This window comes from Siniperca chuatsi, linkage group LG15, assembly GCF_020085105.1.
Source record: "Siniperca chuatsi isolate FFG_IHB_CAS linkage group LG15, ASM2008510v1, whole genome shotgun sequence".
Taxonomy (NCBI): domain Eukaryota; kingdom Metazoa; phylum Chordata; class Actinopteri; order Centrarchiformes; family Sinipercidae; genus Siniperca; species Siniperca chuatsi.
Genome location: NC_058056.1, coordinates 3,095,407 through 3,107,907, shown reverse-complemented (window position 1 = coordinate 3,107,907; position 12,501 = coordinate 3,095,407). Strand labels below are relative to the sequence as shown.

The following is a 12,501-nucleotide window of genomic DNA, read 5'->3' as shown; positions in this document are numbered from 1 at the left end:
AGTCCTGTGGCTGTAAGACTCAAATTCCCCAGATCCATGAGGACACATCCTACCTTTCATGTGGCTCGGGTTAAGCCCGTCGAGGAAAGCCTTCTGGTCCCTGCCTCCAAACCCCCTCCAACCCCCGGTTCATTGATGGAGGTCCGGTTTATACTCTCAGACGACTCAAGCCGCAGACGCCAGTACCTAGTGGATTGGGAGGGGTACGGTCCTGAGGAGAGATCTTGAGGTGTCTGCTAATAACATCATGATATCGATCTCATCCAAGACTTCCACCAGCATCATCCTGACAAACCAGTCAGGTTTGAGAGGGGTACTGTGACATCCCAGGCCTCTGTCTAAGTTATGTTTTTTTCAGTTATTATTTCTTATTTTTTTGGTATACTCACCTCTGTCTCTGATTTCAGATGCTTCCTGCCCTTGTGTGTCTCCCACCTGTCCCTCATTACTCTTCCTCCCTTGTGTATTTAGTCTGTGTACTCCCTTTGTCTGTTGCCAGTTCATCTTTACATTTCCTAATGAGCGTTCTAGCATTATTTCTACCAGTGTTTCTAGTGAGTTTTTGACCCTTTCTTCTGTGTACTTTGATTTTTGCCTCAGCCTAGCATTTTTGAATACCTCTGCCTTATTGGACTGCCTACTTGTGTACCAAACCCTGCTTGTTAAGTAAAATACTTTTTTTTATACCACCTGTTCTGAGTTTTGAGTCTTGCGTTTGAGTCCTTTGTCTGGTTGCCTCAGCGTAATCATATGTCCTTTTGTTATGTCTGGATATGTTTGTTTTTCTTTCTATCTGCTGTACTCAGGTCTCTCTTGCAAAAGAGATCTTGATCTCAATGATATTACTTGATTAAATAAAAGGTGGTATATAAATGTGGGAATATCTTGTGGAGGAATGGTGTTCATCCTTCCAATAGAGTTCCACAGACATGGCAAGGAGCATTTAAGCTGTTCTGCTGGCTCGTGGTGGCCTGACTTCATACTAAGACACTAAATGTTGTTTTTTCCTTTAATTTGTCACCCATCTGTATCTTAACAACTATCAAAATAACTATGACATTTGGTATGGCTATAGAATGAATCCTATTTATTTTTGGGATTCCCTTTTCTCTTTTCCAGCACAGTTATCAGGTCAAATTTCCTTCTTACAAACAATGTCTTCTAACTTCTGGAGGATGTGCATGAATTCTGCTGTAGATATTCAATATGCCAAAATCCTAATATTTGTTGGTGAGTTCCTGACCTTTTATCTAGTACCACTGTTAGTCCAAAATGTCAAATTGTACAAAAGAAATATAACAATACACAGATAACCATAAAATGTACTGACCAGAAGGACATCATTTCCACTGGGTACAGGGAGCACATGTCTCCGTCACTTTTTAAAAACCCATTATTGTGATTTTTGGTGGTTAAAACTATAATTCAGTCTTAAATTCTTTTGTGTGTGTGTGTGTGTGTGTGTGTATGTGTGTGAACCCAAAAAATTAAGGAGTGTTATTTAGAGGTAAAAATCCTTTAACCAAAATACATCATGGCCTCATAATTTGCATGACAAATTCCTGAGGCATTAAACATTTTGAAAGAAACATGACAACTGAATACCCTTCCATCTCTTATCTATACCTCCTAATCTTTTGCGGGTTTGTGTTAGCCTAACGTTCTTTGGACTGTGAGAGGAAACCACAGAACTCAGAGGGAACACACAGGGGAAGAACCTGTGTTTAGAGAACATGCAAACTCTATGCAGAAGGGCCCCCAGATGGCTGGATTCAAACCTACTATCACCATGCCCCATACTGTATAACTGAATTTATTTTCACTACAGGACAAGGATTGCTACACTAGTCTGCCGACTTCTGAATGTTTGGGATAAGTAACTGGTCTCATTGATCATTTTTGAAAAATTCACAAAAAAGCTTGGGAAATTTTGGCATATATTGATTGATTAACTTTATTATGCCAAAAGGGAAACTAATTTGATGTGGGCACAAAAAAACAACCATACACACAAACACCAAAAAACATAATCCTCACATGACACCCAATACCGGCGACAGCCCACATGATACCACAGCACACAGGCAGAAGAACACAACACAGCAACAAACAGCTGTAATACTGCAGCCCTTACCAGTAGATAGCACATTAGACCTAATGTTTGCATAAGTGCAAACAATCCAGCAATAAATAGTACGCAATACTACACAGCACCAGTTGTAGTGCTAATACATTTGAATTGTTGAAGTGAAACAATGCATGTACAGTACATTTTTATGTAGATATGGTATATGTGAAATATTGTGAAAATAAGTCTCTGTTTGAATCTTTGTAAAAAAACAAGCTGAAACTTCAAATCAAAAGAATATCTGGAAAAAATGCAGCAATTAGACAGTTGGCAACAGATGGCTTTGGCTATTCATTCCAATTACTTGCAACCCTAGCATCTGTATATTCACAAAAAAATATATTATTATCTTTTCTAATTTCATGCTCAGTTTAATAAACATCTTTAAACAGACCATTTAAGAAGACACAATTGGTTGAGGATACGTTGAGAGTATTGCTTTGATTTGTGGGTAAATTGAGAAACAAATGAGGTGAAACAATTTTCTCCCAAAAGCACTTATCATTATCAGCAGCTACAGTACATCAGGTTATTGATATTAACATCATTCACGTCATTTCCACTGGAGGTTTGGCGAAGGGCTGGATTCACTTGAATGCGAGTCTGCAGTTTCCATAGCGATGCAGTGGTTTTTATAGATCCCAGTACTCCAGCAACAGTTTGACGTTCTGTGGTAACACACACACACACACCCACACACACACACACACACACACACAGAAAGCTCCTGGATGATAGGTTGGACTGAATTTGAACCCACCACCCTGTTATGATGGTACAACACAGACATCAGCAGCTTCATCTGGAGGAAGAGAAACTGGATTTGTCACCACCTTTTGATTGACTTAGGCAGCACTCCTGTACTATTCTAATGTAAGTTATAAATAAAACAGATCTCAGAGCTAAGAGCTGTTTCTATAGGAACAACTGTTGACCTGAGAAGCTTTGCCTTTTCACTCACTGTTTATCCTCCAAAACAGACATAACTGCCCACCAGATATATTTAGTTCCATTTCTGTTGTGTCTATCTGCAGTCCTGCTCCTGTTTTGTGATTTTTTTTAAAATGTATCTTCTCTGGTCTTTATTTGCATCCTGTAACATTCAAGTATGTCTGTAGAGCAGAACTCCATCGATTTTACACATCAAAGTGTGTTTACAGGTGTTGGGGAGTACTACTGCATATGGGAAAAAAAGTTGTATACAGCCTTTTGTGGGTACAGAGGGAGCTGTGTGAAGTCTGATAAATGTCCTCAAGTGATGTCACTTGAGTCAGCATCAGTTTGGGCTGAAAACTACAAGTTTTAAAATGAAAAAAACGGAGTTAGAAAAAAAGTGATCTTACCAGACCTGCATACTGAATCAGAACTAGTTCGTACAATGTGTTGTCTGACCACGTCGGAAATCAAAAGTGCTTATTGTTGTTCCAAACTGCTACACTCAAATGCGGGGTGGAAAGCTGGCCGATAGAGAGGGTGGAGACGTGGTACTGTTTCAATATGGGCATAACGTTGCACATTTTCAGACAGTCTGTTCTTGCACTCAGTTCTTCACATGAAAAGTGACATAAATAGGTGTATCAAAAATGAAAAAAGAGAGCTTGAGAGAGAATTTTAAACCTTGGCTCCTTTCCCACCTCCTCACAGCTGGCCAATCACCGTGTGAAGTGGGTGTGAATGTCAGATCATCGGTTTCAGATTTCAGGTTTCCCTAATCCGACCATAATCCGACAAGCACTTCTGACGGAGTATACTGGCACCTTTAGGCTACGTAGATGGAGAATGTTTTTCCATACAGCCAATTAAATCACTTAATTTAAACCATATTTGCATAAAGCAGTAATGTCAGCGTTCTGTCGAAGGTAGTCAGTCACACAGCCAGACAGCAAGAGCCACAGACTTTGAACGACAGCCCATGTGAGCGTCACTTTGCACGGCTAGATAGCTAAGTATCTGCTCAGCTGCAGCAAATGAAACCTTACCTGCAAATGTCATTTCTGTCCAGTCTGTCCATGGCTTGTAAACTACAGCACAGGTTTGTTTACTTTGAGCTGAAAGGGAAAAAGTTATTTCAGTTGTATCTCAGTTTAAATGGAGGATATTTTGGTGAATGAAATAACTCATTTGTTCAACGCACTTACTCAGTGACTGTCAAATGGTAGTATGTTATTCAAATCTGTATGTCGTCAGCATAAGTACGGTTACATATTTAGTTGTTTTCCATAATCTGAGCCATTGGCAGCATGTCTAATAAACTCAATGCTGACAGTGTGTGGGAATGAAGCCTTTTCTTTCATGGTATTCTAGCATAGAAAATTTCCACACATTGCACAGAGAGGGGGAGGAACTGGGAGTTAGTAGAGGCCAGTACACGATTTTTGCCCCTGGGCAATATATATATATATTGGTGCGTGAGTTTGAGTTCCTGTTTCTTAAAACACCATTATGACATTTTTACATCACATTTGTTTGTGCTTTTGTCCAAAGTGATTTTAGATCCATCAGAACAAGAGCTAGCTAGAACAACTAAATGTGTGTTTAGTGCTAAGTGCAAATGCTTAATAATGTTTAAGACATGAGTGCTGAGGTGTAGTCTGAAAAAGTGTTTTTCAGCTTGTGGTGGAAAATAAGCAGTCACTCTGCTGCCCTGACTTCAGTAGAAAGTCCACTCCACCACTGAACAGATAAGAGACTTAACCAAGATCAGTGGCCACAAGGTCCTCAGACTGACGGGGCAGACTATGTATTGATCCTACTAACAAGTATTGTGTGTGTATCCAAAACCTGATATACGTTATTCCTCTGTGCCATAGAGCTCCATTGTTGTCCAACAACTATTAAAAACACACAAATGAGCCACACTGTTGCACTGGGTGACATGTTCCTTCATTACCATGAATACACACACTGTAGTTTATTCTGACTCAGTCCCACACACACAGTCCTGCTGCCAGAACTACTCACCAGAGCACCAAATGTGGATTAATGAAAATAGTCCCCAACAAATGCACTGTTTCCTCCTGTTTCAGTAACGTTTGTTAAAAACTGCAGTGGCCAGCTGTTTTAGGAAATTACTGAGCTTCGTTTTTAAAGATTTATGTCGTCAGTAGGAACCAATGGTCTTGGAGCTGAGAGCCACAAACAGGGTAAATATAGAATAACTCCAGACTCATCCTACTGATTTTTTACTACATTGCATTCATATGGCAGACACTTTTGTCTTGAGTGTCTTTTGGGGCAATTTGGGGTTCAGTGTCTTGCTCAAGGACACTTAAGATGGAAAAAGAAGAAGATGATCAAGGAATGGGACCACCAACCCCACAATTAATGGCTAACCTGCTCCACAACCTGAGCTTCCAACAATGTTTGAGGCATTAAAAACATTGCATATGAGAGAAGTGGTACAAACCTTTGGAGGTGAAAGGTTCGTACCACTCTGAGTGCTCTCAGAAATAAAATTTATGGAAGTCAGAAAATCAAACCTTTATGACACACAACTAGCAAACTTGGACATGATGAAAAGGAGAATGTGAATTTAACAATTTTAGCACCTTGTAGTAAAAATCAGGCTACCCATGGATCCATCCCTGAGAACATCATGTCCCCCCTCTGAGCTGATCTTAGCTGCCAGAGGAGCTGTACAAATCAGTTCTGGCTATTTATAACATCTTGACATTGAGAATGTGGGCTGATCTGAATCCAGCTGCTCAGAATGAGGCCCAAGAGGTGCCTGTCTGTGGCAAACAGATAAAACGTAACAGCTCTGCCATCCCGCAGGATTACACTATTAGAAACCATATCATACCTACTGTCCTGTTCAGAATGGCCTCAGCACACTGTAAACCTGGTTTCAAATACAAGTCATCTGATTTGCATTCAAGCAGGAATTACTCTTCACTTGATCCCAATTATTTTTCTTTGCTTTACAGTCTAATTTTAATATAATGTAAGTGCCTTGTGAGTTCAGTAGCTACCAGATTATGGAGGCCAATACTTTTATTTTTAGTGCTACCAATAAAATGAAAATAAACATTTGCTGGCTGGAGTTGAAAAAAATGCTGAGATTTCAATCTGATTTCATATCAATCTAACTAGAACATTGTGAGTTGTTTTTTTTCTGTTGTCAGACAAAATAAGCAATTTGAAGACATAAGTTTGGGCTCTGGGAATGTATGATTAGTCATGATTTATGTGCTTTTCTTTAGACCTGTTGTTCCCAAACTTTTTCAGTTATGCCCCTTGTTCAAAAATAAGTTTGAAAGTTATTGAAATAACATTATAAAAAACATGAACTTCATGTTTCTCAATTGAACGTGACTACAGCCATGCTAGTGATGAATACTGTAGCAAATGTCACATTAATCCATCCAATAGTTGATGAGATATTTCAGTCTGGACCAAAGTGGTGGACCTACCAACAGAACGACCGATAGACATGACAAGCACTTGGCGACAGTGGCAAGGAAAAACTTCCTTTTAACAGGCAGAAACCTCGAGCAGAACCAGACTCTGCCGCTGCCGGTTGGGTTGAGAGAGAGAGCGAGAGAGCGAGCAGGAGGAAAGAGAGCACAGTGCAAAGTCTACATAGAATTTTAAAATAATAATAATGTAATGGTAGTGGTAATATTAATAAAATAATAATAGTAATAATAATGATAGGAATAATAATGAGAAAGACTAATAATAATAATTGTAGTAGCGGGTGTCGAGCAGGAACACGGGGGTAATTCCGGGGGCAGCTCCTGCTGAAAGCAACAGAAGGAGAGAGAACAGAGACGAGAAAGCACAGAACTACGGGAGAGGGAAGATGTCGAGTTAGTGACATGCATTAATGGGATAAGAATGCATACAGGAGGAGAGGGAGAGGAGGAGAGAGGAAAGAGGTGCATCATGGGAAGTCTCCCGGCAGCCTAGACCTATAGCAGCATAACTAAGGGATGGTTCAGGACTCACCCGAGCCAGCCCTAACTATAAGCTTTATCAAAGAGGAAAGTCTTAAGCCTACTCTTAAATCTGGAGATGGTGTCTGCCTCCCGAACATGACATTTTGCATTCTGAATAAATCTTTCTAACCTGAATCTTGATAACCTTGCTATCATCAGAGTACTCTTACTTTTTTTTTTATCATTCCCACATCAATCAGATTGTTGGACCTTTTTCACAGCAGACACTTTGACTTGTCATAGCAGAGAAGCACAGGTGGAACCAACAACATTAATGATGGCTCCGTTCTATTCAAGTGCCCAGTGAACCATGACAGTGTGACAGTGAGACAGCATGAACAACACCAGGACTCTGAAACTGGAGCAGCTAAATGGAATTCAGACATCATTCATTGTATTATTTACATCTGCACTTTTCCTACATGTCATATGTCAAAATGTCTGACATGAAAAAAAGCACATCGTCTGCATTTCTACAAAGCTTTTCTACCTTAGCGGACAAAGAGCTTTCCTGAGCTATGGCCACCCAGGTTTTAAGCTATATCCAGTTCATGAAATAATGTTAATAGCTTTCTAGCTGAATGGCCATTCATCATTTTGGTGAATGAATGCCTTTTAAAGGGTTTGAATAGACTTGGTTATTCGTGTTTGTCCTCGCCATCGATCGCTTTCTTTTTCTGACTGTAATCCTTCCTCTTAATGCCGAGTTTCTTTTTTTATCTGGAGCATTAGAAACTTTTCTTGGATGCTTCTTAGGTTTTCCTGCCATAGGCTCCACTGTACTCCTAGTTGCTGTAGCCTACTCCGTTGCAACGGTTGCTCCAGAGCCATGTAGAGAGAGCTGCGTCATCTCGGTTCAGTTTCAATTCAAGTGGTGTTATTTGCATGACTGTATACAATACAACGTTGCCAAAGCATATTAACACAAACTATACAATCATAATTAACAAATAAACAAAATAAACAACAACCCATTTTCAATAATAAACATTCTCTCCAATGGACCTTTTTTTTATAGCAATGGCGGATCGTGGAGCTCTCTACATCACACTTTCTCAACCACTGAGCCAGGGCCCGTGGTCCGTGTGCACCCTCTAGTGGCCGTAAAATGTTTTCAAGTTGAAGCTAGTGGGCAGCTCACATCATCGATTTGAGACGCTCAATTTGTTGACAGGTAAGCTAACCAGTAGGCTATGGTGTGGCGAATGTCCGATCCGTACTGGCTGCCCAATCCGTTCTGCCCATGCGCCAAATAGGTCCTGGCAGTCATAGAAGGTTTCCGCAAATGTGCCTGTTCAAAATGACTCGTCCTACTCACACTCAAGATAACAAAATGGTTTTTATTCATTGGAAATGTAATAGTTCGGTCCGTGTATCATCGGATACTCCATACTTCATTTGTTATTAAAACCAAAAAAAACGTAATTCTGTTTTGTTTTAATTGTGTTCATTCAATACAATTCATTCAATATATGAAAAATACATGTTCCAGATAGTATGTCATTATGAACGTTGTTGTAAAACGTTTAGTTTTAGTATTTTGAACAGGCACATTTGCAGCAACCTTCTTTGACTACCAGGGCCGATATATTATATATTAGATTATTAGAATACATTAGCCAAAATCCTTTGTATTATTATTATTATAATTTATGTTTTAATGGGCCCTGGCCCGTTACAAGTATGAATAGGTGGGCCTTGAAGTAGAAAAGGTTGAGAACCCCTGCTCTACATGGCTCTGGGTTGCTCCCCGCTTCCACTCTGGCAAACCAATCATTGCTAGTTGGCGTAAAATGCATCACTACCGGTGCGCCAGCGTGGGAATGTCGCCACAGACACCAGATTTAAAACTCCGGTGTACTGCGAAATACAGAGAGATTTCCCTGCCGGTGATAGGCTTAAACAGCATTGCTTGAATGTAACGGACGTTCATTTATATGTAAAAGTCCCACAATCCAGCTTTAAGGTGCTTCTGATGACTTATAAAATTGTAAATGGGCTCGCCCCTTCTTATCTCTCTGATCTCATTAAACTTTATTTCCCATCCCCTGCTCTCCGCTCTCAGAAAACTGGGCTCCTGTCTGTCCGCAGAGTTAAAAAAGTCAGCTGACTGCAGGGCCTTTTCCTATCGTGCCCCTTTTCTCTGGAATAATCTTTCTGCTGGCATCAGACAGTCTGACTCTGTTGAGGCCTTTAATCTAAGCTGAGACTCGTCTTTTTGCTTTAACTTTCAATTAGTACTTATCTTTCGATACTTCAGGCCTTATACCTGTTACCACTTTACTTCCAGCGGGTCGGTCTCAGTCTCAATGAATCTATTCACATTAGTAGTTAGAGTCCGTGTTTATCCTGCCTACTAACTAACAGACTGCAAACTTTTTGATATCGACTGCATTTCTCTAACGCTCTGCTGTTTTTGTTTCTGTGCCCTAAAAGCCGCCAAGCTTTTAGTGCGCCCCCCCCCATCCCCTTCTCTCTCATTAGCCTTCTCCTCTCTTGCACTCAGGCTTATTTGTGCTGGACCATCGGTCTTCCTGGGACCTCTCTCTCTCCTGGTAGTTGGTACCTCATCCAGTCGTTGATCTGGATCTTCGTCCCCCAGGAGTTTCAGCCTCTCCCATTCTCTCCCTCACTCCCTAGTTTGCATGTTATCATGGCTCTCTCTCCCTCTGTGTGAATGCTGTTGTCCCCTTCTGTGTTTGTGTTGCCTGCCCTCTTTCCAGGTCTCTATGGTGGAGAGGAGGTGGTGTGGACACCTGAAGCTTCTCACTTGTCCTCCTGGATCCATCCTCTTCACTTATGTTATGTGCCCCCCCCCCAAAACCTAACACTGCAGCAGTGGATGGCTGCCCACCATTGAGTCTGGTTCTGTCCAAGGTTTCTGCCTCTTAAAGGAAGTTTTTCCTTGCCACTGTTGCCAAGTGCTTTCTCATGGTGGGATTTGTTGGGTCTCTGTGAATAATATTATAAAGAGTACGGTCTAGACCTGCTCTATAGGAAAAGCGCAATGGGATAACTTCTGTTATGAATTGACGCTCTATGAATAAAATTGAATTGAATTATGTTTTACAATCTACTTTTTGTCATCATAATTGTATATACTATGATTTTCTGTTGTGAATCCATTCTGTACACACAGCATCTACTGCATGTCTGTCCGTCCTGGGATCCCTCGTGTTTTTCTTCCATTTTGTCCCCTGTTAAAAGTATATTTTGGGGGGAGTTTATTTGAATCAAGGGTCAAAGGACAGAGGGTATGCTGTACAGATTGTAAAACCCCTTGAGGCAAATTGTGATTTGTGATATTGGGCTATATAAATAAAGTTGACTTGACCTGACTTAATAGGCATTATAAACTATTTTCTGACATTTTATAGACTAAACCAATATTCGATTCATTGAAAAATAATCTTCTTTAGACTATTCTACAGTTCTGTTATAAAACATTAGTAGGTAAAATTGTGGCGTCTTTTCAAATGCATATCTGAGGGATAAAATGTGTAGTGTTAAAGCACTTAAGTCTGTATGGTCGCAGTGAGAGCATACTTCACCAAACATCTCCGCTGCATCTCAAGGCATGGCGGGGGGCTCCATCGTCGCAGGAGCAGGGGGGGCTTGGCGGTTGTTGTGAATGAGGGCCAGCATGACGTCAGGAAGCCAATGTCAACAATGCAGCTACTAGAGGAGAAAAGGCGCACACACACTCACACAGGATACCCGTCTACCACACACCAAGCGATGCCTACGGTCCATTAAAAGCAGCGGTTCTGGCTGTCGGAGGGCTGAGGAGATAAAACACAATGTAGACACATTCTTATTGCTGAGGAACTGAACGCAGACGAGCAGAAAAAACAGGTATGTCGGTCCTGCTTTACAAGGATAATAAGCAACCGTTGGGCTTTACTACGCTTGAATAAACCAGGCTATGGGAGCCCCTTGTCAGCCTTGGATTTGCTTCTACTAATCCGTCTGCTCGCACTGGCTTCCCTCGCTTGTTTGTGCTGTAGTCATACTGCTGTTGCTGTGTGTACTTGCTTTAACCACGTTGTCTGTTACTTATTATTCCTGAGCTATGTGCTTAACTGTTACCTGATGTGGTTTTAACACCGTGGTGGTGTTCACGCAGGTTAGCTGCAATGCTGTGGTCGGCGGCATTTTTTAGCTAACAGTAGATGTTGTGCCTAAATGTGTTTAGTTCAAAAACGTGTTTGTCTTAGCCTCGATATTACGCCGTAACGTTACAGCCCTAACAAAGTGGTTGTGGACTGTTTCGCTAAGCTGTTTGTTTTGCCTACGCTAACTTTACACACATAACACTATAGCCTACTACACAACACTAACACCAGACCACATCATTTCAAAGAATTAATATTGGTAGTAGCCGATTGAAAGTAAACTCTGCTTATGGTGCCTTGTGTCAGTAAACGACCAGCCCTGTTTGTGGTGTTATTATGACAGTCCACACGCGTCCGGTAATTTTACAAGGAAGTTGTCGGTCTTTATATTAGTTGCTTGTCATTTATTAGCTAACCACATCCAACTTCTATAATAAATTACCCAACACATATCTATTGAAGACTAAACGGGGGCACATGTTTTGCACGAGACGAATGCTGCCACAACCGGCGCTCGCGCTCCTGTCATGTTGGGGGAGGAAGGGGCTGCAGAGGGACAAAGGACCCAGCCCCCACCCCTTATTCCCGCCCTCAGCCGTTGAACAGTCGGCTCAGTAAACACCCACATCGGAATAAAGCAACCTTTATCTTGGTGTATTTTAATAGTTCAAAGCTGCATTCCGCTATGACTGTGACAATTTATGTGTCAAAATTAGCTATGCCACTGCCCTTCAACTACATGACAATTCGCGACCTTAAAGGACTAAAATAAATGACTGATTACCCTTATAAATGTGTTACCTAGAAATATTTTGATATTCAGCTAACACTCAAACCCCCAATGTACCCTCAATTAAGATAATATATTATGAGTGGAGTTAGTGGCCTTTTGTATGACTTTAAGCCATTGTGAACATGCCTTGTTGTGAACAGATTAGCTCTTTGTTATCCTTCCCACAAAGCCAGTCTCTCCCCTCTGCCACCTTCTATCTCTCCCCTAATGGGAAACCAGCAACGTCAGACTATTTGCAGCACTTGGTTGCAATAGTCTGTCCTCCACTCTCTTTCTCATGGTTTACATACAGTGGAGCTGAATGGAGCAGATGAGAGGTGACCGAGGCCAATGAAATATTTAACACCAGCACTTCTGCTGCAGACAGTTGTCTTGAGCAATGACTACTGAGATATTTCTCCTGCTTTGCTGTAAATATTGCCTACTTATTTGTCATAGTTATATTTTCTTAACATAAAGGGATCATTCACTGAAAATACAGAAAGATTAAAGGGACACTCCACTGGTTTTACACATCAAGGTCAG

General features: G+C 41.0%; 1 protein-coding gene across 1 annotated transcript in view; it reads left to right on the top strand.

Annotated features, from left to right (window-relative positions):
* Nucleotides 1-10,708: 10,708 nt before the first annotated feature.
* Nucleotides 10,709-12,501, top strand: part of bach2a (BTB and CNC homology 1, basic leucine zipper transcription factor 2a) — an 87,073-nt gene continuing 85,280 nt past the window's right edge. Inside the window, exon 1 of the mRNA XM_044167381.1 lies at nucleotides 10,709-10,923. The gene's annotated coding sequence lies outside the window, so the exon portion shown is untranslated. The remainder of the gene's footprint in view (nucleotides 10,924-12,501) is intronic.